Raw genomic sequence first — 26,112 nt, 5'->3', positions numbered from 1 at the left:
CATCCCTAGAACCATTCTCATGAATCTTTTCTGCACTCTTTCCAAGCCATTTTAATCTTTCCTAAAGTGAGGCACCCAGAACTGGACGTAATACTCCAGCTGAGGCCAAATTAATGTCTTATACAAGTTCAACATAACCTCTTTGCTCATGTACTCTATGCCCCTATTAATAAAGCCTAGGATACTGTATGCTTTATTAATTGCTCTCTAAACCTGTCCTGCTGCCACCTTCAATGTTTATGCACATATGCACCCAGGTCCCTCTGCTCCCGCACCCCCTTTAGAGTTTTACCCTTTATCTTATATTGTCTCTTCATGTTCCTCCTACCAAAATGAACCATTTCACATTTCTCCGCATTGAACTTCATCTGCGACTTGTCCGCCCATTGCACCAACCTATTTATGTTCTTTTGAAGTTCTACACTATCCTCTTCACATTCACAATGCTTCCATGTTTAAAATCATCCACAAATTGAAATTGTGCCTTGTATGCCAATGTCTAGGTCATTAATATATATCAGTAAGAACAAGGGTCCCAACACTGACCCCTAGGGAACTCCACTACAAACCTTCTTCCAGCCCGAAAAACATCCAAAAATCACTACACTCTGTTTCCTGTCACACAGAAAATTTCACATTCATGTTGCTACTGTCCCTTTTATTCCATGAGCTATAACTTTGCTCACAAGTCTCTTGTGCGGCACTGTATCAAATGCCTTCTGGAAGTCATGTACACCACATCAACAGCATTGTCCTCACCAACCCTCTCCAATACCCCTTCAAAAAACACAATTTTCCCCTGACAAATCCGTGCTGCTATCCTTAATTAACCAGCATTTTTCCATGTGCCTATTAATTTTGTCCCAAATTACTGTTTCTAGGAGTTTCCCCACCACTGAAGTTAAACTGACTGCCCTGTAGTTGCTGAGTTTTATCTTTTTTCAACAAGAGTGTAACATTTGCAATTCTCCAGTCTTCTGGCACCACCAGGAGGACTGCAAAATTATGGCCAGTGCCTCTGCACTTTCCACTTGCACTTCCGTCCATATCCTTGGATGCAGCTCATCTGATCCTGGTGCTTTATCGATTTTAAGTGTAGACAGTTCATCTAATGGCCAGAGTTTATGCCACTCCAATGAGCTGGATGGTAGCAGGGTGGGGGGAGGGGTGGCATAAAATAGAGCAGGAGGCTCCGGGAGGCTTTCCCGACCCGCTCCCGCCTCCCTTTATGTAGGGTGGCGGTTGGGGGGGGGCGAAAAACGGCCCACCAGCCCCAGGCCAATCAAGGCCCTTACTTAATGGCCTTTGCCCACCTCCACGCATTTTATGCGTGACAAACGGGCATCCTGGAGCCGGGAAAAGCCGCTTGGGAAAAGCAGGCGGCTTCCAATTGTCTTGGGGGGTGGTGGGGGGGGGGGGGGGTGGGGGTCCCGCTTATTGGGCACAGGGTGCCTGATGGAGGGCCATTCCCACTATCCCAACCACCCCCAAGAGCCAATATGCCTCCCTTCCCCCCAAACGACCACCCTTGCCTCGCCGGGGCCCGACCGATTACCCCCGGCGAGGCAACAAAAACCTACCTGGACTCCCGGCTCTATGTCTTCCTTTGTGGTCCGCTCGGCTGCAGTCCCAGCAGTGGCCACCGCTCCCAGTGGTGATGCTGGGACTAAGAGCTGCCGGCAGCTCAATGAAGCGGGACTTCCTCCCTCAAGTGAGTTCAAGTCCGACCTCGTAACAATTAAAGCCTGGGGACCAGTAAAATGCGGATTGGATCCCCAGGTGAGGCGGAAGCGGGTTTACCACCGTCTTTTCAATCGGTGACCAGCTCCCGTCCGCCCAAAGTGAAATCCCAGCCAATACCTCCTCATCATCAATTTTAAATCCTTCTAGTGTAGTAAATACCTCCTCTTCCACCGTGGCCCTGGGTAGCATCTGGTTGGGACGACGGTGTGGGGATATAGGTGTAGCGAAGTGATCCTGGGAAGGGGGAACATGGTTTGAATGTTTCAGAGTTTTTTTGGGGAGCCAGGGGAAACACTCCTGGACTCATCAAAATAAAAAAACTGAAATCTTCCTACATTGTTTGAGTGGCCTCCAATGGTTTTCTTTTTAACTGCTGGTTAGACCACTCAACAACTGGTACAGTTGGGTGGAGTGTGCACATGCACCTGAAAATTGCAGTTGGGGACCGATATGCATAGGTGAACAGAATATCCCCTTTTTAGGCAGGCTACTCACTCATTTACAGGTGAAAATTGGAGAATTGTATCAGGCGAGTGTTGGGTATGAATTGGATGGCAACAGTGCCTCCCCATTTTTCAATTGCTGACCATCTATTTTCAGGTGAGAAACAGGCAGCTGTCCATTGAAAATCAGCACTTTTCTCCCAGCAGCTTGTTCCCTTCTGCACTTCCTGCAACAATGGATCTGTCTCCGTGGTCTTGTGCACGTCCCTCTCCACTCACCATAATCTCTCTCTCTCTGTCCTGACCCAATCCAAAAAGGGTCTCGCTCTCCGGTCCCACCTCCATATTCTTACTTCTAAAATCTTAATTACTTCATAAAAACATATAAAAGGACAATAAAAGGCCATTCACCTCATTGAACCTAGTACTTCATTGCAGCTTGTCCTCTAGTCCTCCAAGTCATAGAGTCATAGAGAGATACAGCACTGAAACAGGCCCTTCAGCCCACCGAGCCTGTGCCAACAAACAACCACCCACTTATACTAATCCTACATTAATCCCATATTCCCTACCACATCCCCACAATTCTCCTACCACCTACCTACACTAGGGGCAATTGACAATGGCCAATTTACCTATCAACCTGTAAGTCTTTGGCTGTGGGTGGAAACTGGAGCTCCCGGCGGAAACCCACACGGTCACAGGGAGAACTTGCAAACTCCACACAGACAGTACCCAGAACCGAACCCAGGTCATTGGAGCTGTCACTCAGTCTAAATACAAGGGGATGGGTGTTCTTATTTATAAGTTTATGTTACTCCTCAAAATAATAGGGCACAAAAGCATTTATTATTGAAGTTCACAGTGCATTAAGAATATAGTGATAACTATTCTTGAGAATAACTACACATTAACAGTATACTTAGCAAATTCTCCAGAGAATTTACAGTGACAGTTCATGAGTTCAGATGGTTCATGGCTGATCAAACCTCATTGAATTCTGAGACATCTCTCCTAACACCCCTTCTTTTCTACCTTTTACTAATTCAATGTCTGCTGGCGATATTGGCCTGTAATATGCATGTGTATATTAAAGCTGCCATTGGTTACATCCTTTGCTTATTTGCTTGAAGCTATTATATTGAACCTCCAAAGTGGAAGGATGGGGGATCATGAAGTACAGGGAGATAGGGTGGAGGTGAAGATAGTGTAGCCAGAGTCCAGGATGTTCAAAGGCTAGGAAGAGCATTATGATGTTAGTCAAAGAAAAATTGTTGGAGCCTACTTTTGTGAATTTATCTATTTGTGATATATTTAATATTCAGTGCTGTATAATGGGGTGGGTCATATCACCCCAGGGGATAATTTTGCTGTAATGTGATTGGGTAATGTGATCTGTTTTTTGGTAGAATAGATTCGGGGGGAAAAGGTGAAATTGGACAAAGCTTTACTGCCCAATGGACCTGGCAAATGAGGAAAAAGAAAATACACTTAACCAATTAGGAAAAAGAAAACTGGCAGAAAGACATACCAATAGTGACACAGGTGACAGAATCGACAGATAGAACAAATCTTATGCTGCATGAGGAAAAGGCAGAAACCTGGGATTAAAAGTTAGGGCAGCCATGGCTAACAAAATGGTACAGCAGTCTCGATGGGTTGAATGGCCTTCTTCTGTGTGCACGTTGACACCCTAATGCTCGTCAGTATTGGTGAAATCACTGCATAAACATCATACGATAGTCTTACATTTTTGGGTGTGAATCTCCACCATTTCTCACACTTTAGTAAGATAATACCTGTTAGTAATATTTTTACTGAGATGAAATAACTGTTCATGAACTCCATACTCAAGCTGTCAGAATGTATAATATTCTTTATATTCTTTATTTATTCTGTGCAACTAAACATAAAATATCTGAAAGCTGCAAAACATGTGTTGTTAGGAATTGTTATCACCAACATAATATTTCAAAATCAAGTTAACTAGCCCTTTTGACATAGGTCTTACATAGACTGTGATGTGTGGACTACTAAATGTGGGTGAACTTTTCTGAACTGTAAATCTTTCAAGAACCTCCTCCCCGCTAGTGTTACAAGCTAACTGTGTTATCAGTCATTCAGAAGTGAATATGACTGGAATTCATCATGATTCTAAAACATTTTGTTTAATTCACTAGTTTCAATAATCACTCAAATCTTTAGAAACTGCAGATTTTAGTCTAGATGGCTGTTTCCCACCAGTGGGCAAGAATTCATAGGTGCCAGTCATTTTTTCTTTTCAATTTCTGCACGTCTCTACACCAATGAGTTTACAAGTTTAAACAACCTTCAATCCAATGAAATCAAGAAAAGTAGATATGCAACAAAAACAGTACAGCAAGGATGCAGAGGTTAATACGGTCACATCTTTCAAGCAACAACTTTTCAACATCTTTTACACTAACTATTGAGAATTTCCCCATTTTCTACCCTACATTCTGTCATTGCCCTTCAATTATGTTTTTCTAAACTACACGAATGCAATCAAGCTTAATTCATACATTTTAATACAATGCTTGCACGCTGAATCTAAATACCTCAGGCTGCTGATGCAAGACACTTCAAAGGGGAGCTTCCCCTTTCACTCTCTCTAACCAGTCATGAAATTCCAATTTTTCAAAATTCAGTATCATCTCTGGTGCAGAGCTGTTGTTATTGAAACAATTGCTGAAATGCAGTCAATCTTTCCATGTTAGATGCAGGACCACTACTTATGTACAACCTGGGGTAAGTTTGTTTCTATGGCAGCCAGCTCCAGAGAAAAGGATACTTGATGCAAAATCATTTCAGATTCATAAGTAGCAGTCTAATATTCCGAAGCATTTCCTATTCACTATTAGACAAAATTCTTAATGTAAGCCTAGCATTAAAGTACAAAGATAAAATGTCATCCAATTTTACTCTGTTTCATGTTCAGCGCAGTAACTGCATTCAAGTTTCACCTGGAGACAGCAGTCCATTGCTGAAATTTAATCATATCTGCCTATAATACATATTTTTGTTCAAAATGTTGTGTTGCTATGGTAAAGTGCCATGTTTACCATGATTATACACTAAAGTAGACAATGATGCAATCATGCTATTCATAATGTCTGGAGCTACAATATTTAATCATAGTTTTAATAAAAAGCTAAAGTTCAAATAACACATTTAGAATGTTTGCACCATAGCTAATACTTCTGCCATGTGGCCCAACACAGTTCTAGAAATAAAAACAGAAAGTGCTGGAAATACACAGCAGGTCTGGGACCATCTGTGGAGACAGAAACAGAGTTAACGTTTCAGGTCTGTGACCTTTCATCAGAACTGGCAAAGGTTAGAAATGTAATAGGCTTTGAGCAAGTGGAATACGGGGTGGAGAAGGAAGAACAAAAGAGAAGATCTGTGATAGGGCGGAGGGTAGGAGAGATTAAATGACAAAGATGCCATAGAATAAAAGGCAAAGGGAGTAGTAATGGCCGTAGTAAAAGACAAAAGCATTTGTCCAGAGAGAGTGTTAACGGCAGAATAATGAACAGCTCTGTCGGAAGCAAAAACGTTAAAAACAAGTTTACAACTGGTACATGGTAAAAAAAAAATCAAAATGGAAGTCATGGTCTGAAACAAAAACAAGAAATGCTGGAATCACTCAGCAGGTCTGGCAGCATCTCTTTCCACAGATGCTGCCAGACCTGCTGAGTGATTCCAGCATTTCTTGTTTTTGTTTCAGATTTCCAGCATCCGCAGTATTTTGCTTTTATTATAGTCATGGTCTGAAGTTGTTGAACGCAATGTGGAGTCCAGAGCGCTGTTGAGTGCCTAATTGGAAGATAAGGTGCTGTTCCTCGAGCTTGCATTGAGCTTCACTGGAACATCGCAGCAGGCCGAGAACAGAAATGTGGGTGTGAGAGCAGGGTGGTGAATTTAAATGGAAAGCAACTGGAAGCTCGGGGTCATGCTTGCAGACTGAGCAGAGGTGTTCCACAAAGCGGCCACCCAATCTGCATTTGATCGCCTCAATGTAGAGTTCTAGAAACCTTGATCTATATTCCCGATTCTAGTAAATATTTTTTATCGAATGAATTACATATTCATTTACATTAAAATACACTTTGACATTTTAAAACAACACATCCACACATGAAACTGAGCACCAGGTCTCCAAAGATTTGCTGGTTACCAATTTAATTTTATTGGTTCATAAAAAATAGTTCCCATAAATATCAAAATAGGCAAACATTTCCAGACTGTTCCCTGTGTTGTAAAATCACGTGAAGTGTCTATGTTGAGAACTGGGATGATTGTGTCCTTACTTCCTTAAAAGGTTAGTAGCTGTTCCAGTGTTCGCAAGTTTATCCATTGAACTTTGCAGCTATAAAAGTTTATGTGCCCTAAGTAATTTCTTTGGACTCCTGATCGCTGAATTTAGTTTAAATCACTAATCTATTAAAAACATTTCCCCCCAATTTCCACCCCCACTGCCTCTCCCTGCTCACTCCAATGCATCAACTTTTGCTGGGATTCAGTTCCATGGGTCCTACCAACCTTCTGGTACCAAGTCATCATTCTTCATGTTTCAGTCTAGACATGAGATTCAGCAGGCTAATTCACTGTGGGGTTCATCGGAGCCAAGCCCATTCAGATCCGCTCTTGACAACCACACAAATAAACCTTCCAGTAGTGAGTATTGAATCTGGGAACTTCTGATTTATATGGCCAACAACAGAGGTAGACAACTAGTATATAGAGTCAGAGTTATATACAGCAAAGGAGGCCATTCAGCCCATCGAGTCCATGCCAGCTCTCCACAGGGCAATCCAGCCAGTCTGACTCCCCACTCGATCCTTGTAGCCCTGAAATTTATTTCTTTCAAGTGCCCATCCATTTTCCTATTGAAATCATCAATTGTTTCCACTTCCACCACCCTCTTCGGCAATCACGCTGCGTAAAAAAGTTCTTCCTCACATCTCCCCCGTATCTCTTGCCCAAAACCTCCAATCAGTGTCCCCTAATCCTTGTACCATCAGTTAATGGTAATCAGTTAATCGGTATGTTGCTGCATGAGGAAATTTACATTTTCCATTATTATTATGAAGGATGTAACGAGCCGAATAGATAAGGGGGAACTGGTGGATGTAGTATATTTAGATATTCAGAAAGCTTTTGATAAGGTCCCACACAAGAGGTTAGTAAACAAAATTAGAGCACATGGGATTGGGGGTAATATACTGGCATGGATTGAGAACTGGTTAAGGACGAAAACAGAGAGTAGGAATAAATGGGTCATTTTCGGATTGGCAGGCTGTGATTAGTGGGGTACCGCAAGGATCAGTGCTTGGGCCCCAGCTATTCACAATCTATATCAATGATTTGGATGTGGGGATTAAATGTAATATTTCCAAGTTTGCAGATGACACAAAACTAGGTGCAAGTGTGAATTGTGAGGATGCAAAGATGCTTCAAGGGGATTTGGAGAGGCCAAGTGTGTGGGAAAAAATTTGGCAGATGGAATACAATGTGGAGAAATGTGAGGTAACCCACTTTTGTCGGAAAAACAGAAATATTGAGTATTTCTTAAATGGTGAGAGGCTGGGAAGTGTTGAATTTCAAAGGGACTTGAGTGTTCTCGTTCAAAAGTCACTGAAAGCTAACATATAGGTACAGCAAGCAATTAAGAAGGCAAATGGTATGTTGGCCTTCATTACAAGAGGATTTGAGTATAGGAGTAAAGATGTCTTACTGCAATTATATAGAGTCTTGGTGAGTATTGTGTACAGTTTTAGTCTCCTTACCTAAGGAAAGATATACTTGCCATCGAGGGAGTGCAACAAAGTTTCACCTAACTAATTCCTGGGATGGAGGGATTGTCCCATGAGGAAAGAGTTAATAGACTGGGCCTTTATCCACTGGAGTTTAGAAGAATGAGAGGCAATCTCATTCAAACATACAGAATTCTTACAGGGCTCGACAAGGTTGATGCAGGAAAGATGTTTCCCCTGGCTGGGGAATCCAGAACCAGGGGACACAGCCTCAGAATAAGGGGCAGACCATTTAGGTCTGAGATTGCAAAGCATTTCTTCACTCAGAGTGGTGAATCTTTGGAATTCTCTGCCCCAGAGGGCTGTGGAGGCTCTGTCATTGAGTATGTTCAAGACTGAGATTGATAGATTTCTACATATTAAAAACATCAAGGGATATGGGGATAGTGCAGGAAATGGTGTTTAAGTAGATGATCAGCCATGATCTCATTAGATGGCGGAGTGGGCTTGAAGGGCTTAATGACTTACTCCTGCTTCTATTTCTTTATTTTTATTCATTCATGGGATGTGGGCATCATTGGCTAGGCCAGCAGTTATTGCCCATCCCTAATTGCCCTTGAGAAGATGGTGGTGAGCTGCCTTCTTGAACCGCTGCAGTCCATGGGAGGTAGGTACACCCACAGTGCTGTTAGGAATGGAGTTCCAGGATTTTGACCCAGCGACAATGAAGGAACGGCGATATAGTTCCAAGTCAGGATGGTGTGTGACTTGGGGGGGGGAGCTTGCATGTGGTGGTGGTCCCATGCATTTGCTGCCCTGATCCTTCTAGTTGGTAGAGGTTGCGGGTTTGGAAGGTGCTGTGTAAGGAGCCTTGGTGCGTTGCTGCGGTGCATCTTGTAGATGGTGCACACTGCTGCCACTGTGCGTCGGTGGTGGAGGGAGTGAATGTTTGTAGATGGGATGCCAATCAAGCGGGCTGCATTGTCCTGGATGGTGTCGAGCTTCTTGAGTGTTGTTGGAGCTGCACCCATCCAGGCAAGTGGAGAGTATTCCATCACACTCTTGACTTCTACCTTGTAGATGGTGGACAGGCTTTGGGGAGTCAGGAGGCGAGTTACTTGACGCAGGATTCCTATCCTCTGACCTGTTCTTGAATCCATGGTATTTATATGGCTACTCCAGTTCAGTTTCTGGTCAATGGTAGCCTCTTGGATGTTGATAGTGGGGGATTCAGCGATGGTAATGCCATTGAACATCAAGGGGAGATGGTTAGATTCTTGTTGGAGATCGTCATTGCCTGGCACTTGTGTGGCGCAAATGTTATTTGCCACTTATCAGCACAAGCCTGGATATTGCCCAGGTCTTGCTGCATTTCTACATGAACTTCTTCAATATCTGAGGAGTCACGAATGGTGAACATTGTGCTATCAGCGAACATCCCCACTTCTGACCTTATGATTGAAGGAAGGTCATTGATGAAGCAGTTGAAGATGGTTGGGCCTAGGACACTACCCTGAGGAACTCCTGCAGTGATGTCCTGGAGCTCAGATGACTGACCTTCAACAACCACAGCCATCTTCCTTTGCACTAGGTATGACTCCAACCAGCGGAGAGTTATGAGCTACATGGTCTCTTCTATAGCTGCAGCCTAGCTGTTCAAAGGTTGCTATTAAAATAGAGACATCAAAAACAATAGTTGTCCGGGGTTGAAGTTTGTTTATTTACCGTTTAGCTTATATAGTTTGTATTGCATTTAAATTACAACATTTTTCTGAGGTGCAAATGTCATGTGAGGCAATGGACAAGAATGTGGTGGTGTCCTGCAGAACCCCAGCACACACGACTGCCTCATTAGCTTACCTGCTGATCCTCGTCCCATCTTCCCTTTTTCGAAGTCCAACAGGCATCTTGGGCCTTGCTGCAGCATACACTGAGGTGTAGAATCACGCTCTCACCTTTCAAAGCACCAGCACACAAATCAGCAGCCTAAGTGCTATAGTGAGTTAGAGGGGCCTGCACTGGGTGGTTCAATGAACACCAGTGAGCAGGAGCAAGTGCAGGTGAATGGCTGTTAGGTGTCATGGTTCTGTTGTACCTTTCCTGTGCATCAGTTGTAGGACTCCTCACAAATGTCAGCAGCCATGTCCTTAGAGGGTAGCCCTTGTCTCCAAGGAGGTGCAGATATCTGTGGGAGACTTGACTGGCATAGAATGAAGGCATCATGGCTGCTTCCTGGATATCTTGCATGACGATCATCCCATTGTTACATACCAGCTGAACATTGATGGAATGAAATCCCTTTAGATTGACAAATACTCCTGGTTGATCTGTGGGTACCTTGATTGCCACAAGTCTGCAGTCTATGACTCCCTGAACCTGTGGGGAACTCTGCAATTGCAGCAAATTGGTCGGCCTTCTCGTTCTGATTGGTCTCATCAGTAGCGAAGATGATGAGAGTGGTGGCCCTGGCAAACATGGCGTCTGTCATCTGGAAGATGCACTTGTACGCAGCGGATTGTGAGATTCTGCAGATGTCAGCAGCAGATCATTGGAAGGAGCAGGAGGCAAAGAAATTCAGGGCTGTGGTGGCCTTGAACATCACTGGCAACATGTGCCCACCTGGTCCACTTGGAAGGAGGTCTTGTTCCAGGACGCTTCAGATGTCAGTAATGACCTGCTGAGAAACTCTAAACCTCCGAGGCTCATGTATCGAAAGCTGATCCTCTGTTGGTATACGCTGAGGGTATTGCCTCCTGAGAGCTGGAACTCTGCAGAGCAGCAGGCGGTTGAGCAGAAGGCTGCTGCTGCTGGTGGTGGTGCTTCTAGTGCTGCTCCTCTTGTTCCTAATCAAAAGTCCAAGGTAGAGCTGCGTAAGTGGCTTCCATGTTGCTGCGAAGGCTATCAACTGGCAAGTGCAGAGCAGATCAAAGTCAAAAAAGTTTCAAGGTCGCAGAAATGACCTCCAACACCCTGAAAAATCACCTCCAAAGCAGTGAAAGCACACGCTCAGATCAAGTCCTGTGAGCAAAAGCCTTTCACTTCGGCAAGTAACATCCATGCCACACAAGTGCCAGGCAATGACCATCTCAAACAAGAGAGAATCTTACAATCTTCCCTTGACATTCAACAACATTACCGTCACTGAATCCCCAACTATCAACATCCTAGGGGCTTACCATTGACCAGAAACTGAACTGGACCAGCCACATAAATACTGTGGCTACAAGAGCAGGCCAGAGGCTAGGAATTCTGCAGCAAGTAACTTCACCTCCTGTCCCCCAATGCCTGTTCACCATCTACAAAGCAGAAGTCAGGAGTGTAATGGAATAATCTCCACTTGCCCGGATGAGTGCAGCTCCAACAACACACAAGCTCAACGCCATCCAGGACAAAGCAGACCACTTGATTGGCACCCCATCCACCACCTTCCACACTCACTCTCGTCACTACAGTGGCAACAGTGTGTACCATATACAAGATGCACTGCAGCAACTCAACAAAGCTCCTTTGACAGCACCTTCCAAACCCACGACCTCTACCAACTAGAAGGACAAGGGCAGCAAATACATGGGAACACCACCACCTGCAAGTTCCCCTCCCAGCCACATACCATCCTGACTTGGAACTATATCGCCGTTCCTTCACTATCACTCGGTCAAAAACCTGGAACTCCCTTCCTAACAGTATTGTTGGCTTACCTACACCCGAAGGACTGCAGCGGTTCAAGAAGGCAGCTCACCACCACCTTCTCAAGGGCAATTAGGGATGGGCAATAAATGCTGGCCCACCCAGCGATGCCCACATCCCATGAACAAATAAAAAATAAAGCAGCTGTCAAAGTTTAGTATTTAAAAGTTTTCCAGCCTGTCAATTTCACAGCTCTGTCAATCCCCGCTGTGCTCACGCCTTGTTGACTCTGGTAAGTTTCAGACAGCCCAGAAACCTGTACGCTTGCAGTCAAAGTCAGAATCCTGGGAAAAATTCTCAGTCAATTGGCTTTTTTGATACCTAAATCGCAGGCCTGCCTGCTCCACAGGGGTTTCCCACGCTCTTAGAAACGTGCCCCAATTAAATAAGGCTCATGGTTCATTCCTCAGGGCAATGCCTTGACCAATCGGAATCAAGCTGTCTGGTATTAATTTCAAACAAAGCTTGGCAGTTAACAGTCAGTCACCATAAACTGGTGCATTCCCCATGGCAATGCCTCTACCAATCAGAATCCACTTGCCAACCAATCAGTACTCTCTTCTCATACAGTATGCATTTGTTGCTTTCCCTTACATTGATATTCTTGCAATTTTGTCCTGATGAGTGCAAGACGAAAAGCTTCGACAAAGTGTCTCTAGTTTCAGCAATACTCAAGTTCTGTACTACCAAACAAAAATTAAATAAGAAAGTTGGTGGTTTTCTGTCAGCTTCTGACACGCTAGCATATTTTGATGCTTTAACCTCTGCACGTACTGACCACTGCTCCATCGTTCTGTCCCTCTGCAGATTAAAATGTCCTCCATGTACACCCATACCAAATGTTCCCTCTTAAGCTGTGCAGGTGCATAGCTGCGCAGCAATGCAGAACTTACCACACAGAGGGACAGACAGGTTACGCACAATGGGCGGCACAGTGGCGCAGTGGTTAGCACCGCAGCCTCACAGCTCCAGGGACCCGGGTTCGATTCCGGGTACTGCCTGTGTGGAGTTTGCAAGTTCTCCCTGTGTCTGCGTGGGTTTTCTCCGGGTGCTCCGGTTTCCTCCCACAAGCCAAAAGACTTGCAGGTTGATAGGTAAATTGGCCATTATAAATTGTCACTAGTATAGGTAGGTGGTAGGGAAATATAGGGACAGGTGGGGATGTTTGGTGGGAATATGGGATTAGTGTAGGATTAGTATAAATGGGTGGTTGATGGTCGGCACAGACTCGGTGGGCCGAAGGGCCTGTTTCAGTGCTGTATCTCTTAAAAAAAAAAGCAGCAGCCCCTTTAAGATGTGCGAATGTGTGGCCGTGCAATCTTAAAGTGACAGCGCAGTGCAACAAACAGGCAGCGCGCAGCAAAGGGAAATTAAAGGAAACACTGCTCATACTCACAGTATTTAGTTATTACTAAAATCAGTATTAATTTAATGTTGATGCTATTACAAATTTTAAAACATTGTTGAATGGCTATTCAATAGCCATTAGAATGCTTATGCAGTCAAGTCAGCTGTCAAGAAAGAAGTGCTAATTGACTTTCATGTTAAATAGATATGTACAAATAGTACTTGCATTTATATAATGCTTTATCACATCAAAATGTGTCGAGGTTTGTTTGATGTCTAGTACTCATGCTACTCAATGACTCAAAAGCTGTAGTTAGCAGATTAATCATATAAAACACAATAATAGTTTGGTTGGTAATAAATTGTTATGGATTTTCAGGCACACAGATGAAACACAGTACTATGACAGTAAGAATAACTCCTTGGTGAATTTGTAAATCTCAAAATATAATTAAAAAGGTTACTACAAAAATTAATGCTTTGAAGATTTTACAAATCTTGTAAAATATACACAGTATATTACTGATAATTCAGTCAATTCTGCATTAATAATTTGAAATATCGAATCGTTTGAGTTAAGCAAAGTGGCAATTTTGTGCTAAAATTGGATTATTAGATAAATATGAAGTCAACACATTGAATTAAGGAGTAAACTGTTCTACAAAATAAATGAGCATACAATAATAGTTTATTCATTAGATTTAAAGCCTGTGGCTCTTTATCAGCATATAATTTATTTTTCCCAACCTGGCCTATTGCTACACTGGACAATACTTTTACCTACTGGGCCATCAGGCATGCTACTAATGTATTTTAAATAGTGATAGTCTTTCATTGGGTATCTTTTGATAATTGTTTGCAGAAAACACATGTAGTTTATTTTAAAAGCACCTCAAAATGTTCTTAAAAGAGACAAGCTACCTGATGTAGACAATATACACTCAAGTCTTAAAAGAAATGGGAGACTGAAATTAGTGAGACGCTAACTGACTTTTTCTAAGTTTGTTAGATTTGGGAGGTTCCACCATTGTTTAAAGAGAATCAAAGGCACATAAGGAAACTATACACCAGTAAAATTTAAGATCTGTTGCAGGGAAAATCTTTGAAATGAAAAAGGCGAACATAAAGCAAAGGACAGTCATGGTAGATTCAGGAAGGGGAGAACGCATGGAATCAACCTGCTGGAGGTTATTTTTGATGAATTAATTTGCACGATGAATGGAGGAAATAAACTTGATTTTGGCTTGGAATTTTCAAAGCACTTTTGACAAATGCCTGCATTTGCAAATATTGGCTAAGGTAAGGAGGTAAGAGGTAAACTACGTCACTAGATTGAAAATTGTCTTAAAACAAGATAGTCTTATATGGGAAATGTGTTGGTCTCGAGATGTTTTAATGTATATTAACAGATCTCTTGAGACATTGTTCACAGGAAGATGGGTGAAAAGCTGTTTTATAAGCAGAAGCACAATACCTTACAACACACAATGCAGTGTTGCGCTGTTAAGGAACAGCTGTACATAAACCTTGCCTTATCTTTAAGGACAAAGATTTGATTATTGTAATGTCTTTTATGTTAATTACAGGACATAGGGCAATTCTGAGTCCTGTGGTTTATCAGAAGCTATATCTTGTTGCTACAGATGTTTTTTGGTAGAATGGAAATGACTGGCTTTATTTAAATTTTTTTAAAAAAAGACGTGTGATAAATAGTGATGGGCGTGTCTCAAAACAGTTCTAGATCTACAAGTTCTAGACCTGCAAGTTCCCGTCCAAGTCACACACCATCCTGACTTGGAACTATATCGCCGTTCCTTCACTGTTGCTGGATCAAAATCCTGGAACTCCCTTCCTAACAGCACTGTGGGTGTACCTACCTCACATGGACTGCAGCGGTTCAAGAAGGCAGCTCACCACCACCTTCTCAAGGGCAATTAGGGATGGGCAATAAATGCTGGCATAGCCAGTGATGCCCACATCCCATGAATGAATAATAAAAAAGATCTTTGGTGGTATTGTTCAGAGTGGATAAGACATGATGCTGCTACAAGGGGGTGTGATGCCCTGCAGAAGCAGAAGGTTGCACATCTCCTTGCAAAGAAATGGGAAAGAAATTTGTAAGAATGCTTTTAGAAAGAGATAATGAAGCCTCACAGCTCCAGTGACCCAGGTCCGGTTCTGGGTACTGCCTGTGCGGAGTTTGCAAGTTCTCCCTGTGACCGCGTGGGTTTCCGCCGGGTGCTCCGGTTTCCTCCCACAGCCAAAGACTTGCAGGTTGATCGGTAAATTGGCCATTGTAAGTTGCCCCTAGTGTAGGTAGGAGAATGGTGGGGATGTGGTAGGGAATATGGGATTAATGTAGGATTAGTATAAATGGGTGGTTGATGGTCAGCACAGACTCGGTGGGCCGAAGGGCCTGTTTCAGTGCTGTATCGCTCCATGACTCTAAGTAAATGATTTTTGATTGTTCCCTAGAAAATACTGGATGTAGTATTTTCCTCATCATTACAGGTCGCAAAATAAATCACAACACATTCAAACAAATAAATCTCTGCATGTAATATAGGGAAGAAGCTCTTTACCTTCATTAATATAATAAAAGAAAAATATTGCAGATGCTGGAAATCTGAAATAAAAACAGAAAGTGCTGGAAATACTCAGCGGGTCAGGCAGCATCTGTGGAGAGAGAAGCAGAGTTAACGCTTCAGGACTGTGACCTTTCATCAAAACTGGCAAAGGTTAGAAAAGAATTAGGTTTTAAGCAAGTGAAGGGGGTTGCGGGGGGCTAGTGGGGAAGAGAACAAAAGGGAAGGTGTCTGATAGGGCAGAGGGCAGAAGAGATTAAATAACAAAGCTGTCATGGGACAAAGGCAAAGAGTGTGTGAATGCTTGTGGTGAAAGACAAAGCATTAGTCCGGAGAGAGTGTTAATAGTGGAATAATGAGCAGCTCTGTCAACATGAAAAACAGGTATATAGTTAAAAAAAAATGAAAGTATAAAAATATAAAAAAGGCCAGTCATGCTCTGAAGTTATTGCATGCAATGTTCAGTCCGCAAAGCTGTAGAGTACCTAATCAAAAGATCAGGTGCTGCTCCTCGAGCCTGCACTGATGTTCACTGGAATACTGGAGCAGGCCAAAGTCAGAAATGTTGGCATGACAGCAGGGGGGTGGAATGTGTTGAAATGACAAGCGACCGGAAGCTCGGGGTCATGCTTTCGGACGGAGCGGAGGTGTTCCGCAAAACGGTCACCCAATCTGCATTTGGTCTCCCCAATAGAGAGGTGACCACATTGTGAGTAGCGAATACAGTATACTAAATTGAAGGAAGTACAAGTAAATCGCTACTTCACCTGAAAGGAGTGTTTGGGGCCTTGGATGGTGAGGAGAGAGGAGGTAAAAGTGCAGGTATTACACTTCCTGAGCTTGCATGGGAAGGTGCCGTGGAAAGGGAAAGAGGGGTCAGGGGTGATGGTGCAGTGGACCAGGGTGTTGCGGAGGGAACGATCCCTTCGGAATGCTGGGAATGGAAGATATGTTTGGTGGCAGCATCATGCTGGAGGTGGCAGAAATGGCGGAGGATGATCCTTTGGATGTGGAGGCTGGTGAGGACAAGGGGAACCCTGTTGCGGTTCTGGGAAGGAGGGGAACGGGTGACGGCAGAAGTGTGGGAAATGGGTCGGACAGGGTTAAGGGCCCTGTCAACCACAGTCGGGGGGAAATCACCTTCATTGCAAGAAAAAAATTAAACTAATTTACGTCTTTTCTTCTTTACCAAATATCTCTGCAATAGTATTTAGCCTGACCGAAAGGCTCTGCCTGAATGTACATATTCGCAATCCTGAATTTTATTCAGAACCTCCCTCCAAACCGGGAGAGCAGAGCTAGCTAAAGTGAACTGGCAAAGTCAGTTAAGGGATAGGTCAATAGAGATGCAGTGGCAGACATTTAAGAGGATATTTCAGAATACACAGAATAGATACATTCCAACGAAAAAGAAAAATTCCAAGGGGAGACCCACCATCCAAGATTAATGAAAAAAGTTAAATATAGTGTCATGCTAGGCCCCCACCTGCCAAGAATGAGGCACATCAATTTTGTCATGAACATTGATTTTTACCTGTTGTTGGAGTGAGGAAATAACTTGTTAAACAGAGCAGCTGTGGCTGGAAAAAAACATTTACACACGAAGACATCAAAGGTGAGGAAACGCATTCCAGGGCCTGCTGAGGAGGATACAATCCACAAGGGCCAGGACTGGTTAGACCAGCTGGTCACATCACTACCTGGCTGTTCCAGGGTTTTCTTTTGAACTGGCCATAAAGAGTTGAGTTTGAATGCAGAAAGTCTGTTTGTTCCTGAACTGAGAAGATCTCTCCTGTCTGCTCCCACCTCTTTCTCACAAGCCTCTGAATCCACTGAAGACACATGAACCCCAAGAGAGAAAAGTCTCCTAAAGCGAACAAGGTTTAAGAAGAATACTAGGCCCCAACAAAAAGCAATAGCTCCCTACAATCAAGGACTCTACAGTGAGTTCGAAGAACTGTAACAAAAACTCTCCAGATATTGCCTCAAACTTTTCCATTTTATTTTTCTTCTCCTTTCTGTCTCTATTTGCATGTGTGTGTCATGTATCTGTAGGCGTCAACAGAATTAGAGTTTAAGTTCAAGTTTAATAAATTTCAACTTTTCTTCTTTAAACCTAAGAAAGCCTGTTTGTGCTGGTTTCTTTGCCTAATAATTGGAAAGCGGTGAACAAAGATTCACCAAGGGGGAGTTAAAAACACGGTGTGTTTAAAATTAAACCCTGTTACGGTAAGACCAGGTGAACGTTGAGAGGGATCCCTAGACACCTTTCTCACTTGGTCGTAACAATAGTATCAAAATTAAAGAAAAAGCATATAATTGCACAAAGGTCAGAAGATCGGACAGAATATAAAAAAACAGCACAGAATGGCTAAAAGATTAATAAGGAAGGAAAAATTAGAGTACGAGAGAAAGCTAGCTAGAAATATAAAAACAGATAGTAAGAGTTTCTATAGACATTAAAAAAAGAAAAGTTAACAAAGTGAGCATTGGTCTTATAGAAAGTGAATCTGGGGAATTAATATTGGAAAATAAGGAGATGGCAGATGAACTGAACTGGTATTTTGCGTAGGTCTTCACTATACAGGATACAAGTAATTTCCCAGAAACAGTTGCAAATCAGGAAATGGAAGGGAGGGAGGGACTCAAAAAAATTACAATCTCCAGGGAAGTGGCACTGAGCAAATTGTTGGAGCTGTGGGCTGACAAGTCCCAGGTCCTGATGGACTTCATCCTAGGGTCTTAAGAGAAGTAGCTAGTGAGATGGTTGAAGCGTTGGTTTTAATTTTGCAAAATTCCCTAGATTCAGGGAAGGTTCCATTAGATTGGAAAGTAACGAATGTAACTCCTTTATTCAGAAAGGGAGGGAGACAGAAAGCAGGAAACTACAGGCCTGTTAACTTAACATCTGTCATAGGGAAAATGTTAGAAGTTATTATTAAAGACATTATAGTAGGGTACTTAGAAAAATTCAAGGTAATCAGGCAGAGTAACATGGTTTTGTGAAAGGGAAATCATGTTTAACCAATTGATTGGAGTTCTTTGAAGAAGTAACGTGCTGTGGATAAAGGGGAACTGGTGGATGTATTGTACTTAGATTTCCAGAAGACATTTGATAAGCTGCCACATCAGAGATTATTGCGGAAAATAAAAGCTCATGGTGTAGGGGGTAACATATTGGCATTGATAGATGATTGGCTAGCTAACAGGAAACAGAGAGTAGGCATAAATGGGTCATTTTCTGGTTGGTCAGATATAACGAGTGGTGTGCCACAAGGATCTGTGCTGGGGCCTCAACCTTTTACAATTTATATAAATGACTTGGATGAAGGGACCAAAGGTATGGTTGCTAAATTTGCTGATGACACAAAGATAGGTAGGAAGATAAGGTGTGAAGAGGACATAAGGAAGCTATAAAGGGATACAGATAGGTTAAGTGAGTGGGCAAAGATCTGGCAAATGTAGTATAATATGGGGAAATGTGAAATTGTCCATTTTGGCAGGAAGAATAAAAAAGCATATTATCTAAATAGTGAGAGATTTCAGAGCTCTGAGATGCAGAGGGATCTGGGTGTCCTAGCGGATGAAACGCAAAAGGTTAGTATGCAGCTGCAGCAAGTAATTAGGAAAGCTTTTAGAGTGTTAACATCTATCGTGAGGGGAATTGAATACAAAGGTAGGGAGGTTATGCTTCAGTTATACAGTGCATTGGTGAGACCACATCTGGAGTACTGTGTACAGTATTGGTCTCCTTATTTAAGAATGTAAATGTATTGGAAGTAGTTCAGAGAAGGTTTACTCGACTAATACCTGGAATGGGCGGGTTGTCTTATGAAGAACGGTTGGACAGGCGAGGCCTGTATCCGCTGGAGTTTAGAAGAGCAGGGGGCGATTTGATTGAAACCTATAAGATCCTTAAGGGTCTTGACAGGGTGGATGTGGAAAGGATGTTTCCCTTTGTGTGAGAATCTAGAACTAGGAGTCACTGTTTAAAAATAAGGGATGGCCCATTTAAGACAGAGAAGAGGAGAATTTCTTTCTCTCTGAGGGTCATGAGTCTTTGGAAGCAGAGTCTTTAAATATTTTTAAGGCAGAGGTAGATAGATTCTTGATAAGATAGGGGGTGAAAGGTTATCGGAGATGGTGTGAATGTGGAGTTGAGGTTGCAATCAGATCAGCCATGATTTTGTTGAATGGCGGAGCAGGCTGAAGGGGCCAATTGGCCTACTCCTGCTCTTAATTCGCATTTTCATATGAATAATGATATAGTTTTTCCACTATTTGATATGTTTTGTTTTGAAATCAGATAATAAATAGAAATAATGTAAATTCAGTTAGTGAAGGCATTTGAAATACATTGGAAAATGTAAAAATGTAGAGGTGGGTGAGGGATCTGTGTGGTGGATGGGGCAAGAGGCAGTGGGTACAAAGAAATGGGAAGGAATGGGAGATGTAATAGGAGCAAGAGGATAGGCAGAATCAAGAGTAAGGAGGTTAGTGATTATGGGAAAGGGGTCAGAGGAGGTTGCATGCACATTTCCCCCACACCTGTCAACAGAAATTATGACTTATTCGATGGTAGCTGCCTCCCCGCTGCATCACAGCACCCACCACCTCCCACCCGAATCAAAAGGATAAGCGAGAGCTAAGCAGAAAATAGACAGAAGCAGCAAGTGAACAGAGACACAAGAGAGAAACGAAAGCGCAAGCAACGCAAAGATGACGAACATCTAACAAAGAGATCATATGCTCCGAGTTAGCGTATGATGCGACGGGAGATTCTCAAGTTACTAAAATGTATCAGTGGCAAGCCTAATATGCTTTTCTTGTCCATCAAACCTTTCTGTCATACTTGTGTAACACTCAACTTTGTGTGTCACACTTTTTTATTCGCTCATGTGATGTGAGCATTGCTGGCAAGGCCAGCAATTGTTGCCCATCCCTAATTGCACTTGAGAAGTAAATGGTGAGCCACCTTCTTAAACCACTGCAGTCCATATGAAGTAGATAAACACACAGTGCTATTAGGAAAGGAGTTCCAGATTTTTGACCCAGCTTTGCTTTACCAAGTGCAATTTTGGTCACCTAATCATAGGAAGAATATTATTGCCCTTGAGAGGGTGAAGAGTTAAAGAACAAAGATAATTCTGAGTACTGGGAATTTAAGTTAGGAGGAAAGAGTAAGCAAATGAAGCTTGTTTTCTTTGGATAATTGTGATCTAGTTGAAATTTTCCTGATTATGAAATGAATTGACAAAATTGATCCAAGCAAAATGGTTCACAATGGTGATAGGTCCGGATATTAGTTATAACTTAGGAGTAAGGAGAGAATATAAGTGACAATATAACATGAAAGGGCAAAAGTGTAGTAGAATAAATTATCAGAATGGCCACTGAAGCAGACAGTGTGAACAGATTCAAGAGATTTGGAGAGGGAAGGGATTGAGGACATGTGTAGGTGGGTTGACATGTGAAAGAAAGGGCTGACTTGCTTGGACGAAGTGACCTTTTCCTTTGTCCCAAAAATTCTTGTAGTCTATTGCAGGGAACGTTGCATGCACAATTCACCATGCTCTCAATCCCGCAGTGATTAAAACGGAAGTAGGCACGTTCACGGCAGCTTGGAACGAGTTTCACAAATTTAATCTCCCACTCCCAACCTTTGCGTGCATGTGTCTGTGTTCGGGGGTGGGGTGAGGTTTAAAATCCAGCTCACTGTCTTTAAAAAGTGCATACAGTGAATTTCACCTGGAGTTTTTTTTTTCCTATTTTGGGTCCTAACACAGAAACTAATAGCCAGTGTAATGTTCTGATAAGTGATAAGATCCACAACGAGTGGAGTTTGCAAGTTCTCCCTGTGTCTGCGTGGGTTTCCTCCGGGTGCTCCGGTTTCCTCCCACATGCCAAAGACTTGCTGGTTGATAGGTTAATTGGCCATTATAAATTGCCCCTAGTATAGGTAGGTGGTGGGGGAATATAGGGACAGGTGGGGATGTGGTAGGAATATGGAATTAGTGTAGGATTAGTATAAATGGGTGGTTGATGGTCGGCACAGACTCGGTGGGCCGAAGGGCCTGTTTCAGTGCTGTATCTCTTTCTTTCAGTGTTCAGAGTGAAAATTCTTTAAGTGTATCAAAAAATTATAGACTGTTGACTGCTAGACAAAGATATGACCAATCATATCTTTACTGCTATTTCTAAAAGGACGTCAATAGTGATTTCACCCTTATTTATTGGTAGGAATATCAATACAGCTAAAAGTGTTAACTATATTAAGCACTGTGCATGTGTGCATCTGTCTGGAGGGAGAGAAAAAAATACAGACCCATTTTGCCCATCAAAACCGATGGCGTTGAAGCTTGTATGCCAAATACATTAAAAATAAATACAGTGGCACTCCTCATCATAACATCCAGCAGACTAAATGTATGCATGAACCCTGCAATAACTAACAGTGAACACAAAACTGGGTTCAAGGACTGTATGCACAGCAGTCATATACAGTTAAGCAGGGTTTTTACTTTATGATCAGTGCAGACAGGACGAGTAAGTAAACTCCAGTAGGTCTGTTGCTTGTACTAAATTATTAATCATTAACCACACAATTTTATTCATTGGTCGATCATTGATTTAACAGTTTTAGGTACATGACCAATACAATAAGGCATCATAAAGCAAATTAGTTAATATTTTATCCAGCAGCAAGAACAAACTACAATTTATATAGTGCCTATCATTGTACTTCAGAAATGTTCTAAAGAACTACACATACAATGAAGTAATTTGAAGTAGAGTCACTGTTATATATGGACATTAGTTTAACACTTCGGAGACTTGAGTACATAATCTATGCTGACACTCCAGCGTATTATTGAAGGAGTGCTGCACCGTCACGAGTCGTTAAACTGAGGTTCATCTGCCCAATCAGGTGGCGGTAAAAGATCCCATGGCACTGTTGGAAAAAGAGCAGGGGAGTTCTCTCCAGTCTCTTGGCCAATGTTTATCCCTCAACCAACATCACTAAAAAAAAAACCTTATCTGGTCATTATCACATTGCTGCTTATGAGAACTTGTTGTGCTCTACTGACTTCCACGTTTCCTACAACAGTGACTAAACTTCAAAAGTACTTCATTGGCTGTACAGCGCTTTCGGATGTCCTGAGGTCGTGAAGGGTGTTATATAAATGCAAGACTTTCTTTTTTAATATTTCATCCAAAAGATGACATCATGACTAAGTGGTCTGCCTGCAGTATTGGCAGTAAAGTAACACTATACAGTGTGTGTTCAGGTCTTTAAGTGTGGATTGAACCCACAGCCTTCTGACTCAGAGATCAAAGCTCTGTTAATTGAGCCAGCAAAAGTATTCTCGAATGTTGCCTAAATTCTAAATGCTAATGAGCCGGTGGTCTACTTGGCAGTAGCACTTACAATGAAGTACAAAGCTCTAGGGATCAAAAGCATCTAAATTCAACTCCAGTAAGTCCGGAATTTGCTGATTTCAGCTAGGGTGCTAAAAAAAAACCTTGGTTAGGAAAGGTGCAAGATTAGCCCGAGTTCTCATTCTGGTTGCTATTCAGTGTCAACTACTGGAAAGTGTATGGATGTTGGCGATAACAGGATTGAGCTATCATATTTGAATATCCTTTTGTCACTCATTGTCTGCACTCACATGGAGAGTGGACACTTTGGTTAGGCTACAGTAGATAGCCACAGTCATGGGACTGCACCTCAACAAGAGTTGTGACTTTCAGGAGAGAATCATAGAAATCACTGAATCGTATGGGGAGAGTTCTAAATATTGTACTCCTTTGTTTAGATTTGAAAAACACTCTCCATCCAAACCTGGTAACATACTCTTCTCCTGGTCACCTTACAGATTCAAGTCCATGAAACCAATTAGACTAGAATGATATTTTAAAAAGTCTCTTATTTTCCATTTAGCACAAAGCATCGTCCCTTACTGAACACCATTGCTATGTAGTTATCTATTGATTGGTCATTATAGGCGTCCATGGAAAAATTAGGGTTTACATTCTGATACTCCTCATCTACCCATTTCAAAATCATTCCCTCCTGTCTGACAAATTGACCTAGTACCTGGGGAGGGATCTGGCCTGCGCTTGATTATGTGGCTGAGATCAGCAACTTAAAGGTAGCACTTGTGACCGAAATCTCTTTTTTTTTCTCCACGCCACCAAGTTTTTGCTTATAGTGGCAAACAAGCCCAAATTCACCCAAAACTGTGCCCAACTATAAAGATGACAGATTCTCCCTAACCCAATCTTTATAGACACAAAAATTGCTTCAAAGACATAGCAGGACTGATTCAAAGGCATTTAAAATTTTCTAATTGACTAAATCCGGACACGACAACAGTAGTAGATGGGGGCAAAACAATGGGACGGAAGCCCCAGAGTGTCACTAATGACACCAGGTCTTGGTATAAATAAATGACTAAAGCTGTAGTTATATTGCACTGCCAGTCTGAGATAAGTAGTACCAGCATGAAATCTGCAGCTGACAATGACCAAGTCATGTAGTCCATCACCAAGCATAAGGTAGCATAGTGGTTATTGTTACTGGGCTAGTAATCCAGAGGCCTGGACTACTGATACAAAGACATGAGTTCAAATGCCACTGTAGCAACTGGGAGATTTAAATTCAATTTATTAAATAAACTGGAATAAAAAGCTGGGAACCGTAATGGTAACCAGGATTGTCATAAAAACTCATCTGGTTCACTAATGTCCTTCAGAAAAGGAAATCTGCCATCCTTACCTGATCAGGAAACTATGTGGCTCCAATGTAGTTGACTCTAAACTGCCCTCTGAAATAGCCTCGCAAGTCATACAGTTGTATTCAAGGAGGCAGCTCATCACCACCTTCTCTAGGGATGGCCTTGCCAGCGATGCCCACATCCTATGAATGTGGAAAGATAGCTCTTACAAACTCTGTATTCCTATTTCTAGCCACTCAATTTGGAATGGTTTCAGAGCTTGGGCTTCCACTTTCTCAAAACATAAAAAAAAACTCAGCTTAAGTTTAGCAAGTGCCTGGGAGACCCTAAGAATTCCCTCTTTTTAAACCTATCTTGGCACCACACTGGAGTTATATTCATAGGTGTAAGCCATTCAGCCCCTCGGGCCTGTTCTAACATTCAATTTGATCATGGCTGATCTGTATTTTAACTCCATTCACCCACCTTGGTTCTGTAACCTGTGCCTGACAAAAATCTAGCTATTGCAGTTCTGAAATTTTCAATTGATATAATCTGAATAGCTTTACTGGGGAGAGTGTTCCAGATTTCTGCTACCCTATGTGTGACGAAGTGCTTCCTGGCATCACATCTGAACGGCCTAGCTCTAATTTTAAGGTTATACCCCCTTGTTCTGGACTCCCCTAACCAGAGGAAATAGTTCCTCTCTATCTACCTTATCATTTCCTTTAAGCGTCTTAAATGCCTCCTTAGATTCTGATGAACCTGAAGCACTGGCCGGAACGTTACGCCCCCTCTGGGAATGGATGGGGGTGGGGTTTAAAATTGAGTAGGAGGCAGGGGGTGCCATTCCCATCACCTTCCTGCCCCTGCTGCAATTTTACGTGGTGGGGAGGTGACAAATGGTCTGCCTGCCCCAGGCTAATTAAGACCTTTAAGTGGCCAATCAGTTTCCATTTAAGGGCCTCCTCCCACTATCATTTTACCAGCGACAGGTGGGCCCTCCGCAAGGTGGGGAGACTGCCAGGTAAACCCTGGCAGCCTCCCTACAGGCTTGGAGGGGTGTGGCCTCCTGATCAGGACCTGTTCCCCATGGAGGGCCCCCCCAACGGCACAAGCCGGCCCCTCTGGAACACCTTCCACCCCCTGCCGAGCCAATTGCCCCGGGCGAGGTGCACACATTTATCTCTACTTCGGGGCTTCCTCCACTGCTGCTCCTCTCACTGTGTGCAGTCCCAGCAGTGGCCACTGCTCCCGGTGGTGCTGCTGGGACTGAAGATCTGCCAGACCGCTGACTGGCCAGCAGCTCTTGGAGGTGGCACCGCCTGCCTCAGAGGGGCGGAAGTCCCGCCCGAGGCCAATTAAGGGCCTGGGCCATGTAAGATTACTGTGTGGCTTCCAGGCCTGGGGGAGGCGATCTTGCCTGACTTTCTGATGGGTAGGCGCGGCCTCAATCCTGATGTAAAATTCCAGCCATTAACTCTTTCTCTCTCCACAGTGCTGCCCGCCCTCCACAGTATTTCCAATATTTTCTGGGTTTTTTTCCGAATTAGGTCATCCCTTAATTTTCTATGCTGAAGGGAATACAACTCTAGTCAATGCAACCTGTGCTGGTAATTTAACTCGTTTAGCCCCATACCATCATTATTTCACATTAGTCAAGTCAAAGGAACATGCTACAGCTTCTCTGAAAGGACCTTGCACTGCTGCATTTTTAGGCCAGATCAGGATTGGAGAATACTTTTTCTGTTGCTATGAATTGGAATCACTTTGCAAACATACAAACAATGGCAGACAGGTAAAGACCGTC

At 42.9% G+C, this 26,112-nt stretch overlaps 1 protein-coding gene across 9 annotated transcripts in view; it reads right to left on the bottom strand.

Annotated features, from left to right (window-relative positions):
• Nucleotides 1–26,112, bottom strand: part of LOC137348116 (acyl-CoA-binding domain-containing protein 5-like) — a 130,128-nt gene that overhangs the window by 9,906 nt on the left and 94,110 nt on the right. The window contains exon 13 of one of the 9 annotated variants that reach the window (XR_010969075.1): nucleotides 24,365–24,505. The exons of the other annotated variants lie outside the window; for them this stretch is intronic. The gene's annotated coding sequence lies outside the window, so the exon portion shown is untranslated. The remainder of the gene's footprint in view (nucleotides 1–24,364; nucleotides 24,506–26,112) is intronic. 9 annotated transcript variants of the gene reach the window in all.

Source organism: Heterodontus francisci, chromosome 33 (assembly GCF_036365525.1).
Source record: "Heterodontus francisci isolate sHetFra1 chromosome 33, sHetFra1.hap1, whole genome shotgun sequence".
In the NCBI taxonomy this organism is placed as follows: domain Eukaryota; kingdom Metazoa; phylum Chordata; class Chondrichthyes; order Heterodontiformes; family Heterodontidae; genus Heterodontus; species Heterodontus francisci.
The sequence above is the reverse complement of the archived record's forward strand: the minus strand, read 5'-3'. Positions and strand labels throughout refer to the sequence as shown.